General features: G+C 36.5%; 1 protein-coding gene across 1 annotated transcript in view; it reads left to right on the top strand.

The window, feature by feature from the left end:
- The window catches only part of ZNF292 (zinc finger protein 292), a 58,741-nt gene that overhangs the window by 683 nt on the left and 38,374 nt on the right, over positions 1-19,684 (top strand). The gene's annotated exons all lie outside the window — the stretch shown is intronic.

Below are 19,684 nucleotides of genomic sequence, written 5' to 3'. Positions count from 1 at the left end.
GGAGGTTCTTCTGCGGGATGGGGAAAAGAGGTGGCCTCTCCTCTCCCCAGCACCCTCCTCCCCTGCAGGCGAAGCGCGGGGCGAGCGGAGGGAGCTGGGGCTCCGCTCCGCCGCCGCGGGGCTGCCTCGCGGAGGGGCTGAAAGTCCATCCCGGGTCCCCCCTGCGCGGCGGCTCCGGCTTACGCTCGAGTTCGCCTGGGGAGCCGAGGGGCGCCCCCTCCTCCCTTCGCCTTGCCCTTCCCTATCTCATGCCCTGGAGCGATACCGGAGTTTTTACCATCCTGGGAAAGAGAAGGTGGTGGAGCGAGGAGTGTAATTTAGGCTCCCGTGGTGGTGGAGGGAGAGACTTTCAGGTTTGTGGTACTGCTCGCAGTTTGCTCTCCCTGTCAAGAGAGCAGAATCGCAGCTCTGCCAGAGGACCCCTGAGCTGGAACTGTTTGAAGCACCATTATGTGTGGTTATTCTCGCTGTGACTGCCATCGGGAAAACGCCTGCTTCTCGTGGGTTTGGGCTGGTCCTGAAGCAGGGATGTTTTCTTTCTTTTTTCMTTTTATTTATTTTTTTTCTTCCTGAACTAGTGACCCTGCTGAGTATCTCGTTCTAAACACACTTCTCTGTACTAGCTCTACAGTTAAAATAAATGATYTGTTTTAGTCACTCGTGTTACTGTACAGGCCTATATACTGCTCTGATTTCTCTTGTGTGTGCTTTTGCGACTAACGGTGGGTATGACAGTGTATAAAACGGTTCCCAAATACTTTATTATCAGAAAAATAGAAATTTTTAGAAATCACTTTCATAGCTTTAATATGAGTTTAGTAATCAGTAGGTCTGGTAAAAGTTTATATATTGCTGCCAATTATTTGTGGAACAAACAAAATTTTAAAAGGTGGAATGATTAGAAATGAATCAGTTGGGTTGGTTTTAGTTGTGCTTTATTTGTGATTTTTGTAACTTTTCTTAAAGAGTTGATTCTTGGCTATAGCCATTGTAGCATGCTAATTTGCATATGTCTGTCATTTTTGGATTAAACTAGGTTGTACCTCTTACGGGGAAGATTCAGTGCTAAATACTTTAAGCACATTTCTTTTTCATATTTTATTTCATATAAGTAGGTTTTGTTTTTTGAGTTTTTTTCTCTGGTCAAAATATATGATACTGTATTTGGATCAAATGACCCTGTAGATTCAAAGAATCAAGATTGGTTTATGTAGGTTCAAATCACTGTGTTCTTAGTCAACTTAGTTTTTGTGCTTCCTTGCTTAAATTCATACACTGGGAGATGGCAGCCTGGCTTTTTTGGCTCTGACCCTGCTTGTGACTTTGAATGAACAGTTCATTGAGCTGGGGTATTTGGGTAAGTGGAAATGAAAACAACATTCTCAACATGTATGAAGTAAATCACTGCTGTCAAAAGCAAGTTTATCACTTAAATTACGGTTCTGCATACTTAGTGACTTTAGCAGTTATTTTAATTGATTTAAAGTTTAGCAAGAACWAATATTCTGATTATTATTTTAATGCTTCTTATCAAAATCCATGTTAAGGCCTAATTTCTTGTAAAACATGTAGCTTTTAAAAACAAGGCTGATGGGAGGGGGARGAGGAGTTGTTTACAAATGGCCTTAGATGTAAATTCATGCTCTTTCAAAACAGGCTTCTGTCATTTCTATGCCATTTCTATAAAGGTTGTATCAGTTTTTACAGTCCGGAGACTATTAGATGCATAAGAGAAGAATTTGAGACATACCAGTCAATATTAGAAGATGTTGCTTTTCAAATTTTAAGCTGAGATCTAAATAGATGCTTAATGTGATAAATAGTAAAGTCATTGGGCGGGGTGTTTTTTGTACTCATTCAACAGAGATCTAATGTGTTCACCTGTCCTGATGGTGCCAAAATAGTTGTACAACTTTGTCTACAATTTTAATCCTTTGCTGGGGCTAAAAAAAATGACATTCATGAGTAGGATTAGCTACTTAGCTTTCACTGTGTTAAAGAGTACCAAAAATTCATATAGCAGTAAAAGTGATTTCAGCAATTTGTATATTAAAAAACATTTTAAAGGCACCTGCCGTGAYTTCTAGAACAGTATGCAATAAAGAACACTTTGACTGGTCACATATTCAAAATTGACAGTCTTATTTACATCCTAAGTCTGGAAATGCAGTGATGAAGAAACATTGAAACTATGTTTATCGCAGTTTGTGTTTTACACTTGCATTTTTGTGCATAGTTTTGAAGCACGCAATAACTACACAGAACTTTAGAACACTTCTATTCTTATTTTATTTTGCCAGGTAATAATTCTGGAGTCTAGCAACTGCATAGTTTGTAGCTATAAATTGATTAATTTATTTTAAATGAAGTGGGTAGCATAATATTTTGAGGAAATAAGTGTGCTTTCATACTGAAAGAAGCCATAGAATGTGCATTAGAGCATTGAAAGATTCTTAGGTTCAGAGGTGAATAAGGGAGTTAAGTATTCCACTCTCATTAAATCAAGCGGGAGTTGTACAGACAAATCCCATAACTGGTTTTGAAAAATCTCAATTTGAATTGTATCAGATTATAATCCGAYGGTGTGGAACAGTTGCAGACAAACAAAAACATGAACCCGTGTACCCTGACAGAAAATAATGTTTTTATAGAATTGTTTTATCCTCTTCTAAGAATAATGAAGTTTACTTAGCTTTTTGTGCAGCATCTCATTAACTGTACATATTTTTATTTTGTCTTCATTGCATTCTGAAATGTTACAATTCTGTAATGTTACAATTCTTAAAAATTTAAGTGGGTTGTAGACTGAATCTTAGTTTTGTACATTATCTATGTAAATAATAGTTGTCCTTCATTATCAATGTGCAAGAGAATGCATTTTTAATTGTTGTCCAGTAAAAATGACATCAATATGGATATATGTAAAATTAGTTTTTAACTGTAATTTATACCTTTCTATAGCTATTTGGTAATTAGCGAATCCATGACAAAATCATTTTGTCATGAGCAATATGTGTGCAGACATGGGCAGACAAAATAGCATCTTTGACTGTAATGAAGATAAATTGAAAATTTTGCAAGAATTCAGAATGACCAAAAGAGAAATAGTTGTTCTTGTTGCTGTGGGGTGGCTTAGTTTTTTGTGTTTGCTTTTTTTTTGTTTGTTTTTTTCCAAAGGTTGGTCTTGAAGGCAATCTGTGGGTTATATTCAGTTTAAAAAGACCAAACATATGTTTTTCTAAGATCTGGGTGAATACAGGTGGGTTTATCACAGCTCTTTAATATAGGATGTGTTCCCTTCCCATTGTAAACTTTATTTTCTTAAATACCAAATTGAAAGCCAGTGGTACATACACTTGCCCTTGAATGTTCTTCGGTGGTTTGTACATTTCATCTTTGATCTTATAAGTCTTCTCTCTATTGTTATTTTTGACTTTTCATCTCTTGTAAATCTGTATCTCAGTCCTGTGTTCTGCTGTGCTTGATGCRTGATGCAAACTGTCCAAAATTTTAAGGCTGTCTCTTCCGTTATACAGCCTGATTAGTTATCCCCTGAAGAATAGTGAGTTGTCACAAACATYTGAAAATACTTGGACTGTCACGTTGTCCTTCCTTAATCACTTTGCTAGTACTTCTTGTCTGATCTGTTGGTTGTCCTGTCACTGTCTGCCTATTCTGGGGAAATTGTATGTTCAGCTATTAGTATGAAACTTTTATATCCTTTATGTATAGACAGTTTGTTCAGTGTTAGCAACTAACCTAGGATTTTCCTAACACCAATATTATAAGTATAATGCTAATGGAAAAACATGTAAAACATATGAGGCTTTTAGCTACTTATCAAAATTTTCTTTCAATGTTTTTCATTGACATAATTGCTAGTTATGAGTGTATGGAGTTCATTCCTGCTTTTCATTTTTTTCATTTTTTTGTGTGTCTTGAGGTACTAGTGATGTATTAATTTGGTACCGTGTGCATATTGACCCTCCCTTAATACTTCAAAGTCCTACCTTAATCTTTTCCCTCTACAGCTCCCTCACCTTTCCAAAGTGCTGACATGCTAGAGTAGATCACAAAATGTTGGGGAATGTCATCCCAACTTGAAAGGCAGATGACCCTCCTAAAAGCAATCAAAGTTATATACAGAAAGCTTTTTTAATTACATAACTGTAATCAGTATACAAAAAGGATAAGAACCTTTCACTAGTGATTTGCCTCTATTAAAGATTAGTCTCATCTTGTACCTTGTTACTGTTGCCTTTCAGTCTTCACTCCTCAGTCTCTTTGCAGCTTTCTAATGCTGTCTCTCTGCTTACTGTCTTAAACTTCTTCCATGCTTTTCATGTCTTCTGTTTTCTCAACTTCCTCTTCAAACGCAAGAGGACAGAAATCATCTTCAGTTCTTCACAGAATTTGAAATGCTGCATTTCTTAAAACCCTTAGCTGCAACTTCTGGATTTATCCAAACCCAGTCTATCTTAAATCCAGTGTCAAAAGAGTGTTTCAGTAGGCTTTATTTTTCCTGTAGGAGTTAAGAGTATGATGCCTTGCCAAGAGCGATTCTGAGTATAAGGATCTCAAATGGTCTTTGAAGAACTTGTTCCCTATTTCATGAGGCACTTGCAGTTGTGATATCTTTCCTTCTGGTATGACCATAAGGACTGTGTTTATTGGCAGTGAAAAGTACTATCAGCAAAATGGTACACTTTCAATGCAACTGGAAGAAGCATTCCTCTTTTTCTTAATCATACACTTGGTATCCAGACAACATTCACCAAATTTTTTGTTAAGTGTCTAGACATCCATCTTTGATTTTATTACTTAATAATTAGTCCATTAGGCTGCTGGTCCTTCAGYGTGGTTTAAGACCCCATTGGCTTCAAAATCTCATATGTTTGTGGTTTTAAACCATCTGCTGATGCCACTAACATTACTGGAACATGCAGTTTTCTTTCCCTGAAGTTTTTTGTGGGCAAAGATTTTGTGCCTGTTCATTCAGTGGTATAATTGGATGACATACCAAATGGGTAGTGCAGATGAGATGGTTTATTTTGACTCAGTAGCTGATCATGAACTTCATATAATATAGTCACGTACTACTGGAATACAGTAAGTTTTTTGGTGAAGAAAGAAGGTAGGTGTTGGCAAGGTGAAGCTTTACATTGTAGGCAAAATCCATTAAAATACTTTATGTATCAACCATTAATAACCCAAAATATTTCTGTGGAATATTTTACGCTCATGCTATTTCTTGAGCTGTTTAATGATTTCCTGGGTAACTGAGTTTCTGTCTCTTCTTTTGAGTAAGCATAAATTCTTCAACTCTCTCTCCTATTTTGTGGAGTAGAAAGTATTCTCTTTTGAGTCCAATGAGTGATTTCTGCATTGAGCTAATCCTTAAAAGCTTCTGTTTTAATGTTTCCATCTTCATGATTTGCCTCTGTCACACTCTGTTTCAGCCTGGTCTCACATTTATTTATTTATTTTTGCATACGGTACCACCATGAATTTAAGATTTGCATCATAACTTCTTGTGCCTTTCCGTTTTGTACTCGTGCCTGTGATCTCCGGATGATCTGCCATTCAGGGACGYTCGTAAATCTGCTAAAAGTTGTGATGGAATCCTCTAAGCTATAGCACAGTGTGCTGCTCTCAAGTGTGTTAAGAAAAACAGCTGTAACCACTTTGTCCTTTCATTCAAACTTTGAGGTGTTTCAGGTGTATTTGTGTTCCTTCATCACTACAGGTCTGCTGTGTCACACGCATTACCTTATTAACCTGAAACAAAGATAACTCCTAATTTTTAGGTTAAATTACTTGGGGGCGGATCTTCCACTTTCAGATAAATATAGTATGTATGCATATCTGTGTATAATATATATGTATTTAGAAAAAACATCCTCACTATTCAGGGTATGTCTAACCAATGAACAGAAATGTTCTTGTCCTCAGTAATGACAAAACTACTTAGAATAATATTAGATTGAAATTTGTTTGCTTTTGAACTTTGGCCATTCTGTAGTATAAATATTTAGTAATACAGTTTTTCTTCTGTCAGAGTAAGTGGATGTTACTTGAAATAATTTTTTCTATCTGCCTATTCCTGAAAATCAGAATCTCATAGATTAGCTTTTCTAATCATGTTGATGTCTAAGCTTTCTGCCATTATATCAGTCCTTTTCTGGTTAGTCTTGATAATTTCAGTAAAACATTTATGTCTGAGCATAGAAAATACCAAAATGTGGTACATGTTGTTGTTTTTTGGAGAAATAGCTAAYGTGTTCAGGCAGCACGTATTTAGCTCATGTCTTACTAACTCCAGTCACCTTACAAAATGTTGTTTTCTGTAGGTTGAATTATTACCTAGTTACTTACTAGCTTACTTGGATAGTGGAATCCATACAGTTAAAATATTAGTTTTAGATGTTTCTTCTGTAATTTATTTACAAAAAAAATGCTGAATCTTTAAAAACGGCCTTTTAATATTAATTCTGGGCAGGGGAGGGCAATCTCTAAACTCATTTTTGTGACAGTTTGGAGGTAAAGATTCGCTGTAATGGAAACTGACAATATTTATACATTATAGTCAATATAAAAATAGTTTTATTCTTCATTTTGAATAATTTCTCTTCTGTATTGAAAACTCCTTAAATAGTGGTATAGATTTAGGAAAGAGCAGTCATAATAACATTTAAGTGTGTTAGTTTTCAGAACTTCCCTTTTGAATTAGCTGGATTTGCCAGTATTTTCTCCCGTATGTAAAATGCATCTGGAAGAGATCTCAATCATCTAGGCCGTGGTTCTGAAGCAGGACTGACTATTGGTAAGCTGTAGCTAAAAATTCTCATTTAACCTGTTCTCTAAAACTTGTAGTAAGGAGTCCAAGAACTTTCTAGATCATATATTTTAGTCAAAAGTTATCCTTACCTTTAAAAATTCCTCCACCACACTCCATTGTCTAACTTAACCTATAATCTGTTGCTGCTTTTTTAATGATTTATCCTATTAAAATAGTAAATCAYGGTTTATCCTATCCTGCTAGACATGGAAAGTAGCACGTTCTGGCTTTATTTGAAGCATCGTTTAAACTTTAAAGGCTATTTCTTGGTTGTCTTCCAGTTTCCACTTTTCTGAACAGTCCTAGTCTTTGCAGTCTTTTTTTTCCCCCTCTACATTTGTTTGTTACCTTTTTCAGACTTTGTTAAATTGATCCATATTCTTGTAATACCAAGCTAGGAATTTTGCTGAATTGTGGTGTCCTTGTTAATACTGCAGCTGAGGCCTTACTGGTATTGAGGGGAATGAAGAGAATAGTCTTGAAGTGTAACATTTTCAGCTGTTTAGTTTGTCAGCTGCTTTGGTTCTATTCTCACTGTTCACTCCCGAGCATGTTCTTACTATGTTTGTCTACCATGGCTATACACTTGATAGGTGGTTAGGAAGATGACAAAATTTAATTGAGGAATTGAAAACCTTTAGACCTTTTACCAAACCTCAGCTTCTTAATTAAGGTGCTGTATAGGATACTAAAATTAAATATTACTTTTAGCTACTGTGGAAAAGAAAATCTTTTAAGCTTAGCAGGTCAGCACTTTCTCTGTTATACTGATACCCTTTGTTTCATGGGCAAGTTATTTGATGTTTTTAATAAAATTATTAAGAAAACAAACTCTTCCTATCAGCAAACTACGATTTCTCTAAAAAGATAAACTTTTAACCAAAAATTAATAGTTACAGGGTATGAAGTGTGACTAGAATTAGTTTTGCTTCATAAGATCTTTGATTCTTATTGCTCATTTAAAAGTTGAGACATCTTGCTTTATCCAGCCTTTCATCTGTTTAAAGAAAAATCTGAAGACCTTTGTGTAGACTTTAGTTTGCCTATAGTATCTGACTGTAACAATACTTTAATATATATGCTGACATAACTAAGTACTCGCAGAACTGAAATATGTTCWTCCCTTCATCTTTTCCTGCAGATCCAGACTTTTTTTTTTAATTTTGGAGTATCACTTAAGTTACTTTCTAAAAGGACAGTTATTTAAGGTTCCCTGTTCAAGGAACACAAGATGTTGACCATGGATAACATCCTGTTATTCTGCAAGACATCTACAAGGAAGTTTTTTTTTTTTTTTTTTTTTTTTTTTAATGCTCATATTCAGCAAGGTATTTCATTCGATCAAAACAGTCACGTTTTGTCTCTTGGCTTGCTTATAAAGAAGGTGCATATCTCTGAATGTTCAGGCCATTTGCACAGGCTCTCTCACTCGCTCTCCCTCTCTCTTTAAAGATTTTCTGGATTATCTTGTTAGAGAACGAATAACTCGTTACAACAAACCTTCAGGGAAGGCAGCAGAAAATGGGATATTCTGGAGAATCTTTATTTCCATTGTCAGTAAGATTGAGAGAATGTCATGTGGCCCTTACCCCTTTACTCTACCACTTTAATTTTGTAGGCTTTTGCTCTAGAAGTACACACTACATATGCTAGGTGACACTACGTAAGATTTGGCTAAATTAGGGATCAAACTGGAATCATTAGCAGGAGACATCAACACATTATGTTTTTTCAATGTGATATGTTTGCTAAACTACTACACAGCCACAGAAAACGCTTCAAATTCATATACATATGGAGCACATCTTTGAGATGGTGCTCCAGGCGTTAATTTAGATTTATCAAAAAGTTCTTTACTGCAGCTTTGGTTTTAAAGGCCTCTACTTAAGGCCTCCATTTTAATCCTTGAGTAGTAACAGTACAGCTTGCATAATTCTTTAGTTTTCATGAAGAAAGCAGCATGACATTTCTATGCCATCAACTTTTCTAAAATAGAGGAGCATAACCACCTTCAAATTTAAATAATTGGGAAATAATATGATTTGAAACTATGTTTTGAGATTGTAGTCTTCATTTTATTAGGTTTAGGCCTTTGGCATATATTAAGAACTTAATGTTTTCCATTTTAAGTGTGTAGATGTTTTTCTGAGGTTTTGAACTTTTTTTTTCTTTTTGTCTTTCCAAGTATGCCTTAAAGTCATCTCCATGGTGTTATTTCTGGGATCTTTCATCTAACAGGATATACTGCACTGCTTTCATTTGAGAAGAATTAATCTAATAATACTTGGCAAAACAAAGGCATTCAGAAAGAAGGTGTATATATAAAATGAAAAAAAGAAATGGAGCTTTATAACATTATTCTATTAAAATAGTCTGATCATATAGGAAATGGAACTAAACTTGGAAAAAAACTGGGCGTAGTTTTTGATAAGACCTGTTCTATCTTAATTTCTTCTCCGTCTCCTCATCTGTCACAGTTGTTCAGTCTTCGAGGATGTAATATTTCTAGCTCTCTGATTCCCTGTATGAGGCTAAAACAAATTAATCTTTCATCAGAGAATCAGGAAGATTCTATACTAATTCAGTTCCTGCTTGATTATTTTGGTATTACTGTGAGCTGATGAAAATTCTTTGCCCTTGTAGAGACTCATTTAACATGGAAAACTTATGTCAAAACTGCCCTCCAGTTTCAAACACCGACTTCTAATGTGTTCTTGCCTCCTAACTCTTGGACGGATGCATTTGCTGCTTTGCAAAACTGTCTGGAGTAAAATTCTTCCAGATCTAGTGTGATGCATTGCCAATGGATTAAAGACTAAGCTTTGTTTCTCACTCTTCATTTCATAACTCTGTTTTATGTTTTTAGTTGAATATAGGGTTTACCTTGTTTTAAGTTTTCTTTGGAGCTGATAGCATGTATAGCGTTGCTTTCTCAATCTCTTACGTATCATAAGAAACAATTCAGGGACTATCTTCTGTTATTCAAAACAATGGGGAGAATTGATTCTGATGAATAGATCAATTTTGTTTGATACTTGGGGATATAATACTCTGAATAATGTTTTGATGAATCAGAAAAGTACATTCAGTGATCGGACATTAAATCAAATTAGGAGATTGGAGCTCCAAAGTTTTGTAATTCTTACTTTTCTCAGAATGAATACAAGGAAGAGCTGAATTTCCTTCTTAAATCATTGAAGGATAGCTTCATATTACGAAGAAAACAGTTGGGATTAAAAAGTAGCTTCCTGTTATGAAACGATAATAGTGAAGATGATAAAACTTAAATGTCCAAATCCTATGAACCTGTAACTTACCTAATGATCAAGTTGAAACTGGCATGAGTACTGGATATTAGCTACCATACTCTTGGACACCCAGCCAGACCTCATGAACCATATCAGCATGATGGCAGCAGCTCCCAGTTGTGGCCCTGAGTTGTTCTCGTATTCAGGAGAAAGCATAATTTTGGCTCCTCTCCTTCCTTTGGCAGTGCCGTGGCACTGGCATAAGGACACATTTGGTGATTAGACTGAGAGAGCCAGATAGCCATTGTCTGTCTTCTACAAGAAATGTAGTTCAGGTTGAAACATCCTTTGGGATGCCAGTGTGATTGTGCAGAGTGCACAAGCTTAAAATGACAATTATATAACTTTTTTTTTTTTTACACTGAGGGAAAAAAGGTTTTCAATTAGATTCTTATCAGAATTAGCAGAGTTTGAAGTAGCAATGGGCAAAATTTGAGTTCAGCTGGTAAAGACAGCTAATAAGAATACATAGTGCAGATGAACTTCAGAAATATTTGTAATTTCTTATTTTACTTGATGAAGAGAGCAGGTTCAAGTCACCTATGTTCCGGGAAATGCACGTGCAGTTATTCTTGGCTATCATCCTATTTTTAATCTGTCCATATGCCAGTCTGATGATTAAAAGAATAGGTAAATTAGATTTCCTGGCAATGGATAAAAGTTTACTATAATGAACATCCCACCACATTCCTGAAATGCCTGTTTAATAGCCAACTGCTGAATATTGTTTTTAACTAAACAGATTAAAACATGAAGATTGGGATGACAACATCAAATTGAGACTAGAGTGAAGACTTGAGAGAAGTATGGCCTAGAACTGTAACAAATTCGCTTTTATATAAATATACAAGAGAAAAATTAAATACTCCTGAAAAGATTAGAAAGGGCTTATTGAATGCAAGATGTTATAAGATCAAAGGCAAGTCTGAAGAAGGATAACTTTACTACTATGTGTGACAAAGCACGAGGTTTAATGAAGTCATTTCCTAGTATTTTACATAATTACTCTTTGAAACAGTTTATGGATATAATCAGAGACTGCCTGGTTTTGTAGGTAATTCTGGTTCTGGTTCTGTATTTCTCATACTAGTTCTAGCTATATTTTAGTATTAAGCAAAATAGTGACTGAAGAATAATGGGAAGAATAGCCCCAAGGTAGTTTCCCTTTTATATTGCGCACTCTCAATTTAATAGTTAGTTATCTGAACTCATCCAGCCTGTTCACCATGCTCATATGAAAATGTACAAATTGCTAGTGCTTTTTGACATAAATTGGGGGAAGAGACATCTGTTTATCAACTAAGAAAATGTTCTATGTTCTGCTAGTTAACTTTCCAGGGTCATTCCTCTGTATTTCTTGCTGTCTTGTCTTGGCAACTGTGGAAGACCTAATTATTCCTTTGAGAACTGAGGCCCATTAGCCTTTCTTCTGTTTCTGCTTACATACAATTTGAGGTGCTACTTTCAAACTCTGCTCAATTGTAGACTCTGACTTAAGAATGTAAATATACCTTTGGACAACACATTTAGTCTTTGTCTTGGCTTTGTATCAGTAAATAGGGAGTGGTGGTACTTCGCTACTGTATAGATACATGCATTAGAAGACTTATTAGGATTTTATTTCACTTTTTGTTGCTTTATCTGCTTAGTCAAGTAGAAGTAGTTGGATTAGAGGCATGGCTGACTTTATATACTTGTGTGCTGAAGAGTCAGGGCACTAGTGTCCTTAGAAATTGAATTATAAYTTTTTGAAGATTTTTATTTATCGTTAGTCTTAAGATGCCTCTGTAGGTTGTGTATCATTCATTACATAGACTGTTCCTGCAATTAGTCCTAAATTTCTTCTCCATAGGTGTGGAACCTTGAGATTGTGAGTTATGATGAAATAATTGTAAAGCACTATCAGGATCGCTAAAGCTTTACATAATAAAAACAAATGTAGTGTGAGGAGGGGGAAGTTTAAATAATCAATATACTCTGCATCTCTAGAAATACCGGAATCCATTTATTTATTACGTATTTATGGTAACAAGAGCTGTTCTGAGACTTTATAGAAGATTTTCATGAAGTAGGCTTAGACAGGTATTTTGGGAAATCTTTTGGGGAAATATTTTAGGCAAGAGCCAGAAAATAACTAATGATTCGTATTAATTTCCAGTCTTTTTAATTTTCCAGTCTCTTTCCCTAACTTCTATGTTTTGTGATTTTCATGGAATGGTATTCACTTTGCATAATAAAATATCGTTAAGTATTGATGAGTGAATTTGAGGCTGAACAGAATGATAAAACAAATCATGTTAGTTGCAGAGTAACTGGTCACTTTGTCTTGATTACAAGTATTTTCTTATTTAAGAGTTGACAAAAGATGGATAATTTTTCCATTTTCTTTTCTCCCTAGAATTGACACATCTGGGAGGTATTTACTTGAGCCTGCGGAGTCTAATTCTTTTAYTGTATCAAAATTAATTAAAAGTTAGTATCAGGTCTTTAGCAATTATTTTTTTGAGGAAATAAATAAAGCGATTTCTCCAAATTTGTTTAATGCTGCTTCTGAAAGTCTCCAAAAGGGCAGCCTTCCTTCAGCTGACAGTATGGATATGCTAATGACTTACTGCAAGATAAATGTAACCTTTTTAAAATAGACCTTTTATTTCTTGCTGTTTCTGTTCATCTCCTTTTCACTTTATAGTAAGGTTCAAACATAGAAYTCTCATCTTTCTCTACCTTTGCATTTCTGTCACTAGAAAATTGTGCGGTAGTAATGCAGTTTAGTCTGTGTTCTGGTTTGATAGACAACATCTCGGCTTTACGTGATTGTTCTGAAAACTTGGACTGAAGAGGAAATGAAGAGGATGGTGAGAGGAAAATGTTTATTTAAAAAGTGCCTAAAGCTTGTGGATGGATAGAATTTTGCAAGACTGCTCTACAGATTACCTTTAAAACTGTTCAGAAAACTAGTACTTCAAAGTGCTTGAACTGGTGGTTTTCTTTTTAGATAACAGCTAAATATGTTGGTTTCTAGTGATGGTTATCTGTACTGGAGTGTGGCTACCTGTGTGTCTGGGTACAGCAGGTAAAATAAAATTCAGTGCTATCCTATTAGTAGTACTTCACCCTGAATACAAAATGGAACTTTTTTTTTTTTTTTTTTTTTTACAATAAATACCCATGCAAAATGGTTGGCAGGATCGAAATCTCTGTTGAGAGCGCTGGGGATTGGTAGGAATCTTTTTTTTTTTTTTTTTTTTTTTTTTACAGAAGAAGAGAAAACTGTAATACGGACTGGAGTATATTAACATACATGCTTGTATAGTGTAATACCACTATTAGAAAAATCTATATTTGGTAGGTGAACAAGAAAGAAACTGTTTGGAAGAGCAGTTTTCAAATAATATGGCATGCCTGTAGAAGTTAGGCATCTGCCAAAACAGTGCATGGAACCAGGTGAAAACTGGTCCAAAGTAAGAGAGATGTGATGGATGCAGGATGGATGTGGGTATTTGGCACCAGCTCTTCTGTTGTACAGATCCACTCCTTATGCAGTGCATTGCACTGAAGTGCTGTAGTCACTGAGAACTTCTTGTGGACTGCCTTTTATTTGCAAGCTCTAAAAAAATGAGTTTTGACTTCATCTCTGTATTGACTTTGTGAGTAGTTCTTGGACAAATAATTGGTATTGGCTAATCTTGATTTTTCTTTTTTTTTTTTGGTTTTAACTGCAGGTAGAGCAGCTGGTGATGTTAGGAAGGGGGTGTAAAATATAAAAGCCGCTGGAGTTTCCTGTCTGAAGGAAAAAAGGGGAAAAAAAAAAAAAAGTGAGGAAGATTGGAACTGCTACCTATCAGTGGAGAAGAATAATAGTAATAGGAAAAAAAGCATTGAATAGTTCTACAGTATGCTTGCAGAAACTGAGAATGAAAACAATTACTTAAATACAATCCTGTAGTGATAGAATTAAAAGTCTGACTTCAGTCCTTTCTTCTAGGCACAAGTCRGTTTCTCCATTCGAATTAAAGAAAACATCAGTTGATTTTTCTGCCAAAGACATCTTGGCTTTCTAGTGCTCTACTTTGCTTTGATGACTTTTCTTTGGAACTGTTTCATAATAATGTTCAAAGTAAAAATAACACGTCAGTGACTTAGTTTTCGAAACTCTTCAAGATTAAAACTACATAAAAACTAGAATTTTTGTTCTTTAGCCATGAACTTGTCCTACCTAGAATTTAAATAGTAATCCCATGCTAGAAAAAGATTATCATACTGGATTATGTAATCCTTTATTTTATAAATGCAATCTCATGTTCTTGCTAAAGTTTGCTGTTCTCTTCTGGATCATATTGTATAATATCAAACACATAAGAGCTAATACTCTCAGCACTTGTCTAGCTATAAAGTAAAGGTAAGAATGTTAAGCATTAGTAAAGTAAATACAGAATCAGTTTAGTAGTATCAGTTTTAATTTGCTTAATTAAACTCTTCTGGAAATGAATTAAAAGTCCAATTCTGTGTTGGCTTGTTGTAAACAAACCTCTCCATGCACAAATCTAAATGAAATAAAAATTGGTTTTGTTAACTTATGCTTATGTGACTTGATTCTTCATTTTGGCATGTCCATGAGAGTAATGGCAGACCCTTACCAGATGCTGCTGCTCTATCTCATGACAGTTCTAGTGGAAAGACTTCAAATATCCATGTTTTTTACCTCGTTTTTGTTCTAGTCTAAACATCACATTGCATATAGAGCATCCCAACTCAAAAAGCAAAATGGAAGTAGGCTGCTTATGCTTGAGCTGTGTTGGAGACAAAGCTGAAAGGGAAATAAAGATGGATTACAGTTATGATGGTAGGGAAAAATGTCTTGATCAGAAGAAGGTCGACATTGCAGAGAAAAGAATAGAAACTTACCCATTTTTTTCGTCTACTTTTTAAACTAGGCAATGTGATGAGGGTATGCTTATACAGTATGCAGACATCTGGCTTACACTTTAAAGATAACTAAGTCATAGCACTTGCTTAGTGTCTTAAATTACTGAAGTTTCATGGGAGATCTGAGGTAGACTTGGTTTAAAATTGACATAACTATTTCAGATTTTTAAATATCCAGAATTTTTAAAACTTGAATATTCCATTTGATTGACAACATCTGTGTTAGTATTCTGTCCTCATACAAACTTAAATTGTGGGCATAAATACTGGCTGCAACCTAACTACTCCTTAGCTGCTTGATTCCTATAGCTGTGAACCCAAATTTAAGTGCCTTACGTAAGACTCTTGATTTTTTTTTTTTTTTTGAAAGAGAGTACTTATTTCTGTGTATCCAAAGTTGCAGGTTACAGACATGTTTCAGCACTCATCAAGAGATTCTTACTTTCTGTGTGATGAAAGACTTGTTCTCCATTTGGTAAAACACTGAGCAACAAGGAGGAAAGAAACAATTCACAAAATAAAGGGTCTTCAGTTCTAAGAACTATAGATTTTTGAGGCTGAGAAAAATGGTGTCTCAAGGCCTATAAAGATTCTTTTAGTCCCCTTTTACAGTTCAGGTGTTCTGTGGGACCTCCCAAAGACGTCATCTGGTACTGATGTTTCAGTATCAAAGCATCTTGAGTTTTATGATGTTTAGACTGGAATATCTAATATATCTTCAGGTATCCAGGAAAGGTATCACAGCCTATATTGCTGAGCTGAATTACTCAGGTTCTTTTAGCCTGGAAATGGTTCTTGGACCAATGCCTCCTTAAATGCTAAGAGGCTTTGAGGACCTCACTGCCCAGAGTATCTCCTTTCATCAGTCTTTCATACCTACTAGCATCCTAGTTGTGCTCTAATTTACAGAGAGTACTTAAAGGAGGGGAAAAAATTTAGCATCAGAAACTAAGATTGTTTCCCTTTCAAAAGGAGACTTGTTCATTTGTCTACAAGTTCATGGTTTTATCGTACCTGTGCAGTTCTGTGACTTATTGATTCTTCATTTGATTCTGTAATGGCACTAGGAAGGGATGGTGCATAGGGCTGGAGCTGCCGAGAAGGGTCAGGGTCAGAAGTTTAGTTTGATTTGTAATCATAGAATTATGCCTTAAAAGCAGACTTAGCTGCTTTCCAGGAATTTGAGCAATGCTATGCTCATGATATACTTAGTTCCTTAATGGTTGCAGCAGCCAGTGATAGTATGCTTCAAGCTTGCACAGTTCTACTCTGAAAAACACAGCCCTGAAAAGTGGACTTCATTTGAATGATGAATATTCTGGGTTTATATGCATATCCTATAGATCTTCCACTGGGGAGACTATTAGTATTAGCAGGCATCAGCATATCTATTTCGTTAAGAAACGCTTACATCTTGAGTACTTTTAAGGCAGTCATGTAAACCTATATCCATAAATTCATGAGAGCTGTAGTTTTTGAAACTTCCAATTCTGGTGTCCCATCTACCAAAATTATACTTCAGTTGACAAACTACAGGCCAGTCAGCCTCACCTCCATCCCTGAAAAGGTGATGGAATAGCTCATTTGGGATGTCATCTCCAGATATATGGAGGAAAAGAAGGTGATCAGGAACAGTCAGCATGGATTTGCCAAGGGGCAAATTCTGATAGCCTTCTAGGATGGAATGACTGGCTGGGTAGGTGGAGGGAGAGCTGTGGATGATGTCTATGGCTGTATTCAGCCAGGCTTTTGACACTGTCTTCCCATAACAGCCTCACAGACAAGCTCAGGAAGCGTGGGTTAGASAAGTGGACTGTGAGGTGGATTGAGAACTGGCTGAAAGACAGAGCTCAGAGGGTCGTCATCAGTGGCACAGAGTGTAGTTGGAGGCTTTTGGCTAGTGGCATCCCCCAGAGATCGGTACTGGGTCCAGTGTTGTTCAACTTCTTCATCAATGACCTGGATGAGTGGTCGGAGTGCGTCCTCATTAAGTTTGCTGATGATACCAAGCTGGGAGGAGTGGCTGATCCACCTGAGGGCTGTGCTGCCATTCAGAGAGATCTAGACAGGTTAGAGAGTTGGGCAGAGAGGAACCTCATGAGGTTCAACAAGGGCAAGTGCAGGGGTCCTTCAAAGGACCTAGGGAGAAATTCACCTAGGGATAAATAACCCCATGTGGCAGCTCTGCAGAGAAGGACCTGGGAGTGCTGGTGAATGATAAGTTGACTATGAGCCAGCAATGTGCCCTTGTAGCCAAGAAGGCCAATGGTATTCTGGGGTGCATTAGGAAGAGTGTTGCCAGCAGGTGGAGGGAGGTGATCCTGCCCCTCTACTCAGTCCTGGGGAGGCCTCATCTGGAGTCCTGTGTCCAGTTCTGGGCTCCCCAGTACGAGAGAGACAAGGAGCTGCTGGAGAGAGTCCAGCATAGGGCTACAAAGATGATCAGAGGGCTGGAGCACCTGCCYTATGAGGAACGGCTGCGAGAGCTGGGCCTCTTCAGCCTGGGGAAGAGAAGGCTGAGGCGGGGATCTTATCAGTGTGTATGAGTACCTGAAGGGAGGGTGTCAAGGGGATGGGGACAAACTCTTTTCAGTGGTGCCAAGTGACAGGACACGAGGGAATGGGCAAAAGCTGAAATACAAGAAGTTCCACCTGAACATGAGGAAAAATTTCTTCCCTGTGAGAGTGACGGAGCACTGGAGCAGGTTGCCCAGAGAGGTTGTGGAGTCTCCTTCTCTGGAGATACTCAAAACCTATCTGGACACAGTCATGTGCAACGTGCTCTAGGTGACCTTGCTTGAGCAGRGAGTTGGACTAGGTTGGAAAGGACTAGAGGTCCTCAACTGTTCTATGATTTTGTGCAATTCACATTCAGCTGTGATCAGTTAGCATAGGCAGACTSTAAATAGGTACAGCAAGTGTTTTCATGTCCTTACAGCTTGCCTGTCTGACTTTGTCTAGTTAATCTGGTACATCATTGCATGCTTTAGTAATTTCAACAGCAACAAGCAGGAGGTATCTTAATTTACTGTTGTTCATTACATTTTTAACATACCACTCTGTAGATTCCCAAGGCAGTTCTTGCTCATCTGAACAACTGCACAAGACATTCTAGGAAATGAGAGCTGAAATTTTTGCAAGCAGATAGCAGTATGAAAGTCTTAGAGTTTTAAAGTCATTACTCTTTGACCTTTTCTGTCACATTCAGTAGCTGACCAGAGGCAATACATTTTTTGAACAAAGGAAATAAATACATAGTCTTAGATTTTCCCAGCTTTGTATGGAAAAAGAAAATCACACAGGTGATGAGTACCACTTCATCAGCACTTACGTGGAGCAAAAAGTTCATGGTACTACTCCCTTTCACCTTTGTTGTATATATTTTCCAGATAATGTCCCTGCGCTGATAGATTTGAGTTTATTACAAGATGTAATATAGATGACAGCTGTTTTCCAAATATCTTATAATTAAACCGTATCACATTGCATGTCTAGCTCTTCTTGGCTTATAATAAGGTAATAGCATCAACACAGTAAGATGATATATTCCTTCAAATAAAAGTGTTTTTCAGGATACAGGCTGATCATTTGCGTGTTTTTATATGATGTACGTAGCTCTGGCATTCCAAGCTAATTTAAGAGGATGGTCTGTTTTTCTCCAAAATTACTTAGGATTTTGACAAGAAACATCTCTTCGTATATGTTCTTAGGAAAGGAAATTGATGTTTTTGAACTCTCTTTAGGGAGAAAAATGATTTGAGATTTTCTTCTTAGCAGTCCTGTAAACTGGAAAAGTCTTAAATAGGAAAACTTTGGAGATTCAAATGTAGAAAGAAATAATGGATATGTCTTCCCATTTGCCTTCCTGYTGTTTTTTATCTCTGGTCTCTAGGTTATAATCTACTAGGGGAGAAAAAAATCCTACAGTTCAATGTTATGTATTGTTCACTAAATCAAGAATAATGAAATTTTTATCAAAGCTATTTGAATGTACACTTTCAGTAGAGGGTTGATTTGAAAATGGAGAAATAAAATGGTTGCAACAAAAGGATCATGCAAAAATAGAGGAGGGGGCTATCTAATATGGTGAGAGTAATTCTTGAGTTTGTATCTAGTCTGGTAGCTTTGCAAGTGACCCCTGGAAGAGTCGCTTGGGATAGCATGAAATTTCTGCAAGAGAACCAGCAGCTGTCTCTTATCTTCAGCTGAGCTGTGTAGTAACATAGTGAGGCTGTAGGGGAACACAGAAGTGAATTTAGAAAATTAAACCAGAGACTCTTAAGAAAAGAGACCAAAGGGGAGAATTTCAACTGCTGGTGAAAATTTTGTATTTTAATTGCTGGTCATGTTCAGTTCATAAATCAGCCACATGAAACATTTATGGCTAGTTCTTARTTTTCATGCTATTTTAGAGAAAATTCTGGTTTCTTATTTCAAAAAAAGTTAAAATGGATCTAAGCCGCATGTCTTACAATTATTAGTGTATAAAGGATAAAATTAGGAAACATACGAAGCAGTGCATGTGTCCTGCAAGGCAGTTATCCTGAAAGTCATTGCTTGTTAGTTGATATTATCGTTGTTCGAAGCAGAAATCAGACAAATCTACTCATGT

The sequence above is a fragment of the Rhea americana genome, unplaced genomic scaffold, assembly GCF_003343005.1.
Source record: "Rhea americana isolate MKP2758 unplaced genomic scaffold, rheAme1 scaffold_55, whole genome shotgun sequence".
Lineage (NCBI taxonomy): Eukaryota > Metazoa > Chordata > Aves > Rheiformes > Rheidae > Rhea > Rhea americana.
Note: the sequence above shows the minus strand (reverse complement) of the source record. Positions and strands in the feature narration are given on the sequence as shown.